The 13746-nt window shown below is 42.1% G+C and overlaps 1 protein-coding gene across 1 annotated transcript in view; it reads right to left on the bottom strand.

Moving 5' to 3' along the window:
• The window catches only part of LOC106596763 (hyaluronan synthase 2), a 29496-nt gene extending 21034 nt beyond the window's left edge, over window positions 1-8462 (bottom strand). The window contains exon 1 of the mRNA XM_045719285.2: window positions 7864-8462. The gene's annotated coding sequence lies outside the window, so the exon portion shown is untranslated. The remainder of the gene's footprint in view (window positions 1-7863) is intronic.
• Window positions 8463-13746: the final 5284 nt, after the last annotated feature.

Raw genomic sequence — 13746 nt, 5'->3', positions numbered from 1 at the left:
GTGTGTGATGTCTAGGGCTGTTTGCTGGTGGGTTAGCTTGAACACTTCCAGACTGACAATACGTCCCAAATGGCACCCTATTCCCTGTATAGTGCACTATTTTTGACCAGAGCCATATGAGCCCTTGTTAAAAAGTAGTGCACTAAATAGTGTGCCATTTGTGATGCGGCCTGACTGACGCACTGTGTCGGCTGGGGCTGGGTCTGGGCCTGGGTCTGGGCCTGGGTCTGGGTCTGGGCGGGACACTCCCTTTGCCTGAGATAACACCGCCAATGATCTCAATTGATAGTGAGTAAGGCTGAGTAAGTGATGGGGGATGTAGGAGAGTGAAGGCTGAGTAAGTGAAGGGGGATGTAGGAGAGTGAAGGCTGAGTAAGTGATGGGGGATGTTGGAGAGTGAAGGCTGAGTAAGTGATGGGGGATGTAGGAGAGTGAAGGCTGAGTAAGTGATGGGGGATGTGGGAGAGTGAAGGCTGAGTAAGTGAAGGGGGATGTTGGAGAGTGAAGGCTGAGTAAGTGAAGAGGGATGTTGGAGAGTGAAGGCTGAGTAAGTGAAGGGGGATGTAGGAGAGTGAAGATAACCAATAAAAACCTTGTGGCTGCAGCCAACAGCAAGTCTAACACATGTCATGTTATACTGTACTGTACCTTCAGCTGAGGTAGAGTGAGTGAGTGTGTGTGTGTGTGTGTGTGTATCTGTGTTTGTGCTCGCGTGTGTGTGTGTGTGTGTGTGTGTGTATATGTGTGTGTGTATCTGTGTTTGGGCTTGCGTGTGTGTGTGTGAGCCTGTATGTGCATGTGCGCACATGTGTGTGTGTTTCTGTAGGCTATAGCGTAATGTATCTGCCATGTTGGTGAAACGGCATGGTAGCTGACATGTAAAGACTTCATATTTACACCTGTTGTCTGACTACATGTCTGAGAATCCAACATGAAGACCATTAGTTTGATTCTGCTGGACCTGGACCTGTTCCAGGAGGGGTATAAAGGCTAGGCGGACACAGGGAGGGGTTCCTGTGCTGAGCTGGATAGACTCAACGGACAGTTGAATCATGGTCAGTGGGGAAAACCTAAACTCCAAGGCTTTGACGGTTTAGATGAAATACAACACCGCGGCCAGAGCAGAACTGAGCAAAGCTGAAACTGGGCCAAGAGGACTTGAGGTCTGTTCTGTTCAACAACTGAAATATAATCGTGGCAATGACTGTGGTCAATGGACTTTACAGCTCTAAAAGGAATACCTGCTGTAGTCAAAAACACTTTATTAATGTAGTGGTCTACCGCCGTGGAGGTGCAGTTCACACCTGGTCAGTGATGTGGGCTGTGTCCCAAATGACACCAAATCCCCTATATAGTGCACTACTTTTTTTTACCAGAGCCCTGTAGGCCACAGCTGTATGAAGTGCACTAGATAGGGAATAGGGTGCCATTTCAGACACAACCACGCCCACACTTGATATAACTTTAATAACCCTTGTCTTGGTAACACTTGTCTTGCTAACAGTTGTCTTGGTAATAGTTGTCTTGGTAACACTTGTCTTGATAACAGTTGTCTTGGTACCACTAATCTTGCTAACAGTTGTCTTGGTAACACTTGTCTTTCTAACAGTTGTCTTGGTAAACACTTATCTTGCTAACCATTGTCTTGCTAACCATTATCTTGCTAACACTTGTCTTGGTAACACTTGTCTTTGTAACACTTGTCTTGCTAACAGCTGTCATGCTAAAAGTTGTCTTGCTAAAAGTTGTCTTGCTAACAGTTGTCTTGCTAATACGTGTCTTGCTAACACTTGTCTTGCTAACACTTGTCTTGCTAACACTTATCTTGCTAACAGCTGTCTTGCTAACACTTGTCTTGGTAACATTTGCTTGCTAAATGTTGTCTTAATAACCCTTGTCTTGCTAACACTTGTCTTGCTAACAGCTGTCTTGCTAACAGTTGTCTTGCTAACACTTGTCTTGCTAACACTTGTCTTGCTAACACTTGTCTTGGTAACAGTTGTCTTGGTAACAGTTGCCTTGCTAACAGTATGTGTAGAAGGAGGATGAAAGGATAGAAGAGGGTTGTTGAATTAAAAAATAAGACATTGAATTGACATACTGAGGTGTATGGTGAGGTGAAACTTCATGTGGGGAATAATCAATCAATCAATCAATCAATCAATCAATCAATCAAATGGTGTACCATCACCATGAATATATGGCTTCAATGGCACTTACACCTTACAGCATGTGCAGAAGGGGGAAATATATCTGGATAGAAGGGGGTTGTTGAAGGAAAAAAATCAGTTGGTGTCCTGTAATTAATAAATGTTAAAGCGATGTCCTTCTGTTGCTGGATGGGATTTAGTGTAGCACACGCTGAAGTGGAACCTCATGTGTAGTCATGAAGACCAGTAAAGTTAGATCCTCATTTCATTATTTATGGTTTCATAACGCATCTGTGTTACATGCTAATACAGTAACGGTACTATATTACAGTACTATAGTTCAAGTCTGCAGAGATTCCACTTCATGTCTAAGAGGCACAGCTGCAGTAAAATGAAGATGGCCCTCAATACTGCCATTATCAATGGCAGGAAACACATGCCTCATGACGACTATTCTATAGCAGATTAAAAGACAGGAACGCCTGGAATGACCAGGGATCCTTGTACAAGATGTTAATTATATATACAGTACTGTACTATCTTAAAGCTTGCTACTGTAGTTAGTAACTTGTAGTTCTTGCTAGGCTTGCTACTGTTGTTAGCAACTTCTAGTTCTTGCTTGCTTCTGTAGTTAGCTACTTGTAGTTCTTGCTTGCTTCTATAGTTAGCTACTTGTAGTTCTTGCTAGGCTTGCTTCTGTAGTTAGCTACTTGTAGTTCTTGCTAGGCTTGCTTCTGCAGTTAGCTACTTGTAGTTCTTGCTTGCTTCTGTAGTTATCTACTTGTAGTTCTTGCTTGCTTCTGTAGTTAGCTACTTGTAGTTCTTGCTTGCTTCTGTAGTTATCTACTTGTAGTTCTTGCTTGCTTCTGTAGTTAGCTACTTGTAGTTCTTGCTTGCTTCTGTAGTTAGCTGCTTATAGTTCTTGCTAGGCTTGCTTCTGTAGTTAGCTACTTGTAGTTCTTGCTAGGCTTGCTTCTGTAGTTAGCTACTTGTAGTTCTTGCTTGCTTTTGTAGTTAGATACTTGTAGTTCTATCTAGGCTTACTACTGTAGTTAGTTCAGATCGAAGCTTCTCTTGAACTGGACTTAAAAGCAAACTCAATGAACAAAAGTCACTGAGGTTCTGAAACGTGATTAAGAGACAACTAGTAATATGTCAAAAGGGTGTGTGTGTGTGTGTGTGTGTGGTTGTGTGTGTGTGAAGTGACGTCCTCGTCCCCCCCTCCACCCCTTAACCCTCTTGTAGTTCCGGAACCCTATGTAGATGTAAGGCCTTTCCCTGTGGCTGCAGTATTCTCAACGGTGTGGGAATCATGTTGTCATTAAGTGTTCCATCATTAAATGGAACACCCTACTCCTCTTCCTCTCCTGATTGGAATCAGCTGTAGTAGTTACCGTACAACACAGAGTCTTCCCTCATACAGCTCCCTCTCTCTTTCTGGATGGGTTGAACCTCAGGAAGAGGAGGAGACTGTGTGTGATGTTGAACTTGGGCGGTGGTGGCGCCTTGCCACCCTTGGCTCCTGGATGCTTTCCTGATTCAGCTAGCTCTCTGACTCATCCATCACATCTCTCTGTCCCTCCCTCCTTCCTATCTGGTCTGGTCAGTGATCCTCCACCACTACTACTTATTGTTGCTCCAGCTCCCTGACTTTCTGCTACTCACCTCCTCTTTATGCTTCCCTCCTTCGCTGCTTCCATCGCTCCTATCTTCCCTTCTTCCCTCCTTCCAAGCTTCCCTCCCAGCTTCCCTCCTTCCCTCCCTCCCAGCCTTCCTCCTTCCCTGCTTCCCTCTTACCCAGCTTCCTTCATTCCCTGCTTTCCTTCCTCCCAGCTTCCCTCCTACCCAGCTTCTTTCCTACCCTGCTTCCTTCCTTCCCTCCCTCCCATCTTCCTTCCTTCCCTGCCTCCCAGCTTCCCTGCCTACCTGCTTCCCAGCATGCAGTGTTTAAGCATGGCTGGCAAGGCCCTGACTGGGAGCACTAATACGGAACAGGCGTGGAATGCTTCCTGTGAAAATACACAAACTAACTCATTAGTGGATAGTGCTACAGAACTCTTCCTCTGTAAATACACAAACTAACTCATTAGTGGATAGTCCTACAGAACTCTTCCTCTGTAAATACACAAACCACCTCATTGGTGGATATTCCACAGAGCTCTTCCTCTGTAAGTACACAAACCACCTCATTGGTGGATAGTCCTAAAGAGCTCTTCCTCTGTAAATACACTAACCACCTCATTGGTGGATATTCCACAGAGCTCTTCCTCTGTAAGTACACAAACCACCTCATTGGTGGATAGTCCTAAAGAGCTCTTCCTCTGTAAATACACTAACCACCTCATTGGTGGATAGTCCTAAAGAGCTCTTCCTCTGTAAATACACAACCACCTCATTGGTGGATATTCCTACAGAGCTCTTCCTCTGTAAGAACACAAACCACCTCATTGGTAGATAGAACCTACAGAGATCTTGATTGCATTTTACATTTTACATTTTAGTCATTTAGCAGACGCTCTTATCCAGAGCGACTTACAAATTGGTGCATTCACCTATAATATCCAGTGGAACAACCACTTTACAATAGTGCATCTAAATCTTGCACACTGTATATACTGTAGGTGGGATTAGATAGAGAGTACGCCTACTAGAAATGAGATAAATGGTAGTCTGAAATGCAGACATAAACAATGCATTAGTTTGTGTGTGTTGCCATCTCTCTGTGTAAGTTGTTGAGCAATGGCCCACACGTAGCCATGGGCATGCTGAGTCATGACTTTCCTCATAGTAAGTAAGAGTAAGTAACCTTGACCGAGCCAGAACGGACAAATGACTTCCCTCATAGGCAGCAGGCTTATTGTGACAAAGTTATTGTTCAACTATAAATGTGTACTGGTCCGGTAGATCAGGGATTCCCAAACTTGGTCCAGCTTTAAGCATCTCCATATATGTTGAGTTGAGGACTACCATGTCTCAACAGGAGTCTTCATGCGGTTAAAATGAATGGCAGCATGTACTCTTGCAGTCATGTGGTTTTGTTTTCACACAGTTCAAAGCATGTATTTTATAATTTTACCATTTACAGTCATATCCCACTGGGCACACACTGGTTGAAACAACATTGTTTCCACGTCATTGTAATGAAATTAAGTTGAACCAATGTGGAAGTAAATGACGTTGAACCAACGTGGCATAGACGTTGAATTGACATCTGTGCCCAGTGGGATATTTTACTTTCAGAAATGAAAATAGTCTACTGTATACTGTAGGTGTACATCTTTGAAAAAAATTATAATCCCTACACAACAGATGAGATATGAATATCTCCAGAAAGTATAGGCTAATCATAAATGATAACAAAGAATATGGAATCAAGTCAACTCAAAACCACTAGCTAAATAAACTGCTATGGAATCAAGTCAACTCAAAACCACTAGCTAAATAAACTGCTATGGAATCAAGTCAACTCAAAACCACTAGCTAAATAAACTGCTATGGAATCAAGTCAACTCAAAACCACTAACTAAATAAACTGCTATGGAATCAAGTCAACTCAAAACCACTAACTAAATAAACTGCTATGGAATCAAGTCAACTCAAAACCACTAGCTAAATAAACTGCTATGGAATCAAGTCAACTCAAAACCACTAACTAAATAAACTGCTATGGAATCAAGTCAACTCAAAACCACTAACTAAATAAACTGCTATGGAATCAAGTCAACTCAAAACCACTAACTAAATAAACTGCTATGGAATCAAGTCAACTCAAAACCACTAGCTAAATAAACTGCTATGGAATCAAGTCAACTCAAAACCACTAACTAAATAAACTGCTATGGAATCAAGTCAACTCAAAACCACTAACTAAATAAACTGCTATGGAATCAAGTCAACTCAAAACCACTAGCTAAATAAACTGCTATGGAATCAAGTCAACTCAAAACCACTAGCTAAATAAACTGCTATGGAATCAAGTCAACTCAAAACCACTAGCTAAATAAACTGCTATGGAATCAAGTCAACTCAAAACCACTAGCTAAATAAACTGCTATGGAATCAAGTCAACTCAAAACCACTAACTAAATAAACTGCTATGGAATCAAGTCAACTCAAAACCACTAACTAAATAAACTGCTATGGAATCAAGTCAACTCAAAACCACTAACTAAATAAACTGCTATGGAATCAAGTCAACTCAAAACCACTAACTAAATAAACTGCTATGGAATCAAGTCAACTCAAAACCACTAACTAAATAAACTGCTATGGAATCAAGTCAACTCAAAACCACTAGCTAAATAAACTGCTATGGAATCAAGTCAACTCAAAACCACTAGCTAAATAAACTGCTATGGAATCAAGTCAACTCAAAACCACTAACTAAATAAACTGCTATGGAATCAAGTCAACTCAAAACCACTAACTAAATAAACTGCTATGGAATCAAGTCAACTCAAAACCACTAACTAAATAAACTGCTATGGAATCAAGTCAACTCAAAACCACTAACTAAATAAACTGCTATGGAATCAAGTCAACTCAAAACCACTAACTAAATAAACTGCTATGGAATCAAGTCAACTCAAAACCACTAACTAAATAAACTGCTATGGAATCAAGTCAACTCAAAACCACTAACTAAATAAACTGCTATGGAATCAAGTCAACTCAAAACCACTAGCTAAATAAACTGTTATGGAATCAAGTCAACTCAAAACCACTAGCTAAATAAACTGCTATGGAATGAATGGCGGGCTGCTATTTCTGTGTTTCGAACAGCGCGGGCATCCACCCTGAAGGTATAAAAAACCCTGAGCGGGAAAGGCTAGGAAGTTCGAAAATCGTTGTGTCCTTCATTAAGGAGGGAACTTCACCCTAATTTGCTCCAGTACTACTGTGGCTGACCGTGTAAAACACAATATTTCACCGCATCTAACCTGTGTTTGTGACAATAAATACAAAATAAATAAAATACTGTATCCATGGAAAAAACGATATTTCTATTCTACTGAGTGTGCTCTGAAGGAAACCCAATACCTGCCTTGTCATTGGCTCAAGCACCCCTGCTATTCGAATGACGTATGAGGCCGTGACGTCAACATACATTTTATTCTAACCTTACAATAAATGATTTGGACAGTGATTATGCCCAGCCTCGACGGAGTACCGTGTGAATCCAGTTTACTCTAAAACGTTATGGTGCAGATTTTTTTCTCTCCCGTAGGCAGCAGGGAATAATAAAGAACTACCTTGTTTCGACTTTATAGTTACACTATTTAATTTATCCACCGCATATTGGCTGAGATTAATGCAATACTTAAGTCTATAAAAAAAAGCCTTAACCAAACCACACATCAACATGTCTACAGGACTGTTCTGTATGGCATAGTAGCCCTACGGTCTATATCCTACCATAGTACTTTAATATAACAAACACTACATACTTCCCACACCCTGACAGATAAAGCATCACTTCAGAAACGATTCACTGATGTGGATTAAACCATGACTTGGCAACTACCGGAAAACCATGACATGTCAGTTAACTTTAGTTGATAAGTTTCACCCAAAGCTCCATTAATTTAATTCAAATTATTCTAAATGAAAATGTCAAACAAAATAAAAATGTATGTTCTCATAACGAAATAAAACAGTTAGTTAGTTGATAACAAAGTTGACAAAGTGAATACATTTGATGTGATGGGCATACCTTGAAGCAGCTGTGTGTGGCTGTGCCGTTTCTTTAAATGGATGCAGTCAGCATAGGCTCGGTTTGCAGCGTTCAACTTGGAGAAAACTTCTCAGCAACGTCCCTTCTTGAGTCACCTTTGCAGAAACACTCATGAAGCTTCTTAAAATGTTCTTCATAAAGAAAAAAGTTTGTGCAATTTACCAAGTCTCCTTGCTTTGAACGGTTGAAAAGATTCATTCAAGTATTGTATTTTTTTTCTTCTTTTAACTTCTCTCTTTGCATACATTAATAATATAATGTATACATTTTAAGTCTATACAAATCATCTTGTTAGTCAACTTTGGCATAAGTGTAATTTATACAATGAATAAAAGAAATAAAGAAAATAAAGAAAAAAGAAAAAACTGTCATTCAACAGTAGTCAATGTTGGTGAGAAGAGCTGTAGGTAATACAGGTTAAAGTCATGAACTGCCCAACCACGCTAGTTTTACTACTTCTTCAGCGTCTAATTCCTTCCAGACGCCCCGGGTTTATGCTTCCTGCACGTAGCTCCTTACATTTCAAAAGACTCTTAACCAGGGAGAGTTTTTGGACTTGTTTTAATAAGGGGGGAAGGTTTGGGGATGAGGAGGAGCAACTTATTGAGGAGAAGAGAGAGAAAAAAAGTTGATGCCCACAAGTAAGTACCCAATTCAAACTTCTGAGACGTGGACATGGGGATGGAGACGTGCCTGAGGCTAATTAACCGGAATGTTCTTGGGGGAATACATGAAGAGAGATTGCATTCGATTTTGAATACGTGCAATATGCTTTCGAAATCTGCAAATAGTTTTTTTGCTACTTTGTGTGAGGGTTTTCCATGACAATGTCAGAGTATAGCCTACAGGTAAAACGCATCCTCCTTTAGCAAAACTAAAAAAACACACCGCATTTATTCGTTGTTATATTAGCTCGAAATAATAACTATTATTCTTGCAATATAACTTGTAATATTTTCATGCTATCTTTTCTGTTCCCGTAAAGACCGTAATTATCCATCTGGTATTTGTCTGCCATCCATCAGTAGGAGCGCAGTACAAATATTGGCCAGCAGGGAGCGCCATATAATTCTAAATCCAGTACTAGAGCCCTTGTCATGGAATAGTCTACTGCAGAGTCATGTAATAAGATCTAAATATATGACTCTGGTCTACTGTAGATGCACAGTCATTGGACAAGGCACATTCCTCTACCTTGTGATGGAATTCAAATAGGTGTAAAAATGACAATATCAGTCATTCTAAAAGCTAATCAAATGGCTAGCCAGAGTATTTGCATTGCCCCCCCCCCCCCTCCCTTTTTCGCTGCTGCTATTCTCTGTTTATTATCTATGCATAGTGACCTTAACTCTACCTACATGTACATATTACCTCAATTACCTCGACTATCCGGAGCCCCCGCACATTGACTCCGTACCGGTACCCCCTGTGTATAGCCTCGCTCTTTAATGATTTGTTACTTTTATTTCTTATTTTATAATTATCTATTTTTTACTTAACACATATTTTTCTTAAAACTGCATTGTTGGTTAAGGGCTTGTAAGTAAGCATTTCACTGTAAGGTCTACACCTGTTGTATTCGGCGCATGTGACAAATACAATTTGATGTGATTCATTAGCTCATGTTTTAACAGAGAAAAAGTGGTTTTCATCTAGCGTCCCAAGAGCTTTGTACCTTATCATTATTGAATGGGACAGAAATTCCAAATTAAAAGTCACTTGGCTGAAATTCCAAACATAATATATAAGATGAAAATAATATTGGTCGCTCACATTTGTTATTATTATAATCCCTGAGTTGAACAAGAACAGTGGGATGGAATGACATGCCATTGAAATACCCCATACAGCTGTGTGTGTTTATTTGTTCTGTATAAAACATATGCCTGTCAAGCTCAAATGACTTTCTCTGCCAGGGAGGGACATTGTCACGGCCTGTTTGACAGAGGGCCAAATATGAGTACCCTTATTTCTCCTGTCTATGTTGCCCAGCCACTATATTGATTTAAACAAGGATACACAATTACTTTTACCTTCACCACACACACAAACACACACACACAGAAACACACAATCGTTTCCCATCAGTGTTTCACTGTGAGCTTTGGTGTGTGTACGCATATGCGCTTGTATGTGTGTGTGTGTGTGTGTGTGTGTGTGTGTGTGTGCGTGTGTGTGTGTGTGTGTGTGTGTGTGTGTGTGTGTGTGTGTGTGTGTGTATTGCTTCTGGGAAATGGCAGGCAGCTCCAGCTCAGTTGTAGAGCTGCATTCAGAACAACCACCCTGGGAGGAAGAGAGAGAGAGAGAGAGAGAGAGAGAGAGAGAGAGAGAGAGAGAGAGAGAGAGAGAGAGAGAGAGAGAGAGAGAGAGAGAGAGAGAGAGAGAGAGAGAGAGAGAGAGAGAGAGAGAGAGAGAGAGAGAGAGAGAGAGAACATGAAGGGTTCTATGCTATTCCATCAGCCCAGAGAGGTGCTGAGGGCTGGGGAGTGATGAGTTCAGGCCTTCACTGGTTCTCTTAGGATTCGTCCCAAATGGCACCCCATTCCCTATATAGTGCACTACTTTTGATCAGAGCCCTATGGGATTCCCTATGGGCTATGGTCAAAAGTAGTTCACTAAATAGGTAATAGGGTGTCATTTGGGACGCTGGCTCTCCCTGACTTTGATGAACAGCAACCATATGTTTCCCAACTGAGGATGCCCAGAGCAGAAGCAATGGCAACAGGCTAGGACACAAACTATGTATTGTTTTAAGGCCTAGTCCGTCTCGCCATCCAAGCACCAATCTAAACATCACGCTGGCTTCCTCGCTGGTGATAAAACAATTATGACATCACATTAAATGTCTCTGTCCTTCCAAACAGTAGACTGTTGAGGTGTGCACTTTTGGTACTGTTCCATTGGTTAATTTGGTTCCAAATTGGTTAAAGGTGAAAAAAAGGCTTCTTTACAGGTTGTACTGATATATACAGTACTTTAGAATCATGGAATTGAGGCTTTGATTTGTTCTCTTCTCTCAAGGCCCCTCTAAAGTAATGCAGTGATCTCAAGGCCCCTCTAAAGTAATGCAGTGATCTCCAGGACCCTCTAAAGTAATGCAGTGATGTCCAGGCCCCTCTAAAGTAATGCAGTGATCTCCAGGCTCCTCTAAAGTAATGCAGTGATCTCAAGGACCCTCTAAAGTAATGCAGTGATCTCCAGGCTCCTCTAAAGTAATGCAGTGATCTCCAGGCTCCTCTAAAGTAATGCAGTGATGTCCAGGACCCTCTAAAGTAATGCAGTGATCTCCAGGACCCTCTAAAGTAATGCAGTGATCTCAAGGCTCCTCTAAAGTAATGCAGTGATCTCCAGGCCCCTCTAAAGTAATGTAGTGATCTCCAGGCTCCTCTAAAGTAATGCAGTGATCTCCAGGCCCCTCTAAAGTAATGTAGTGATCTCCAGGCCCCTCTAAAGTAATGCAGTGATCTCAAGGACCCTCTAAAGTAATGCAGTGATCTCCAGGCCCCTCTAAAGTAATGCAGTGATCTCCAGGACCCTCTAAAGTAATGCAGTGATCTCCAGGACCCTCTAAAGTAATGCAGTGATCTCAAGGACCCTCTAAAGTAATGCAGTGATCTCCAGGCTCCTCTAAAGTAATGCAGTGATCTCCAGGCTCCTCTAAAGTAATGCAGTGATGTCCAGGACCCTCTAAAGTAATGCAGTGATCTCCAGGACCCTCTAAAGTAATGCAGTGATCTCAAGGCTCCTCTAAAGTAATGCAGTGATCTCCAGGCCCCTCTAAAGTAATGTAGTGATCTCCAGGCTCCTCTAAAGTAATGCAGTGATCTCCAGGCCCCTCTAAAGTAATGTAGTGATCTCCAGGCCCCTCTAAAGTAATGCAGTGATCTCAAGGACCCTCTAAAGTAATGCAGTGATCTCCAGGCCCCTCTAAAGTAATGCAGTGATCTCCAGGACCCTCTAAAGTAATGCAGTGATCTCCAGGACCCTCTAAAGTAATGCAGTGATCTCAAGGACCCTCTAAAGTAATGCAGTGATCTCCAGGCTCCTCTAAAGTAATGCAGTGATCTCCAGGCTCCTCTAAAGTAATGCAGTGATGTCCAGGACCCTCTAAAGTAATGCAGTGATCTCCAGGACCCTCTAAAGTAATGCAGTGATCTCAAGGCTCCTCTAAAGTAATGCAGTGATCTCCAGGCCCCTCTAAAGTAATGTAGTGATCTCCAGGCTCCTCTAAAGTAATGCAGTGATGTCCAGGACCCTCTAAAGTAATGCAGTGATCTCCAGGCTCCTCTAAAGTAATGCAGTGATGTCCAGGACCCTCTAAAGTAATGCAGTGATCTCCAGGCTCCTCTAAAGTAATGCAGTGATCTCCAGGACCCTCTAAAGTAATGTAGTGATCTCCAGGCTCCTCTAAAGTAATGCAGTGATCTCCAGGCCCCTCTAAAGTAATGCAGCGATCTCCAGGCTCCTCTAAAGTAATGCAGCGATCTCCAGGCCCCTCTTAAGTAATGCAGTGATCTCCAGGCTCCTCTAAAGTAATGCAGTGATCTCCAGGCTCCTCTAAAGTAATGTAGTGATCTCCAGGCTCCTCTAAAGTAATGCAGTGATCTCCAGGCCCCTCTAAAGTAATGCAGTGATGTCCAGGACCCTCTAAAGTAATGCAGTGATCTCCAGGCCCCTCTAAAGTAATGTAGTGATCTCCAGGCTCCTTTAAAGTAATGCAGTGATCTCCAGGCTCCTCTAAAGTAATGCAGTGATCTCCAGGCTCCTCTAAAGTAATGCAGTGATCTCCAGGCCCCTCTAAAGTAATGTAGTGATCTCCAGGACCCTCTAAAGTAATGTAGTGATCTCCAGGCCCCTCTAAAGTAATGCAGTGATCTCCAGGCTCCTCTAAAGTAATGCAGTGATCTCCAGGCCCCTCTAAAGTAATGTAGTGATCTCCAGGACCCTCTAAAGTAATGTAGTGATCTCCAGGCCCCTCTAAAGTAATGCAGTGATCTCCAGGCTCCTCTAAAGTAATGCAGTGATCTCCAGGCTCATCTAAAGTAATGCAGCGATCTCCAGGACCCTCTAAAGTAATGCAGTGATCTCCAGGACCCTCTAAAGTAATGCAGTGATCTCCAGGACCCTCTAAAGTAATGTAGTGATCTCCAGGCCCCTCTTAAGTAATGCAGTGATCTCCAGGCTCCTCTAAAGTAATGCAGTGATCTCCAGGCTCCTCTAAAGTAATGTAGTGATCTCCAGGCTCCTCTAAAGTAATGCAGTGATCTCCAGGCCCCTCTAAAGTAATGCAGTGATGTCCAGGACCCTCTAAAGTAATGCAGTGATCTCCAGGCCCCTCTAAAGTAATGTAGTGATCTCCAGGCTCCTTTAAAGTAATGCAGTGATCTCCAGGCTCCTCTAAAGTAATGCAGTGATCTCCAGGCTCCTCTAAAGTAATGCAGTGATCTCCAGGCCCCTCTAAAGTAATGTAGTGATCTCCAGGACCCTCTAAAGTAATGTAGTGATCTCCAGGCCCCTCTAAAGTAATGCAGTGATCTCCAGGCTCCTCTAAAGTAATGCAGTGATCTCCAGGCCCCTCTAAAGTAATGTAGTGATCTCCAGGACCCTCTAAAGTAATGTAGTGATCTCCAGGCCCCTCTAAAGTAATGCAGTGATCTCCAGGCTCCTCTAAAGTAATGCAGTGATCTCCAGGCCCCTCTAAAGTAATGTAGTGATCTCCAGGACCCTCTAAAGTAATGTAGTGATCTCCAGGCTCCTCTAAAGTAATGCAGTGATCTCCAGGCTCCTCTAAAGTAATGCAGTGATCTCCAGGCCCCTCTAAAGTAATGTAGTGATCTCCAGGCTCCTCTAAAGTAATGCAGT

This window comes from Salmo salar, chromosome 05, assembly GCF_965601325.2.
Source record: "Salmo salar chromosome 05, fSalSal1, whole genome shotgun sequence".
NCBI lineage: Eukaryota > Metazoa > Chordata > Actinopteri > Salmoniformes > Salmonidae > Salmo > Salmo salar.
Note: the sequence above shows the minus strand (reverse complement) of the source record. Positions and strands in the feature narration are given on the sequence as shown.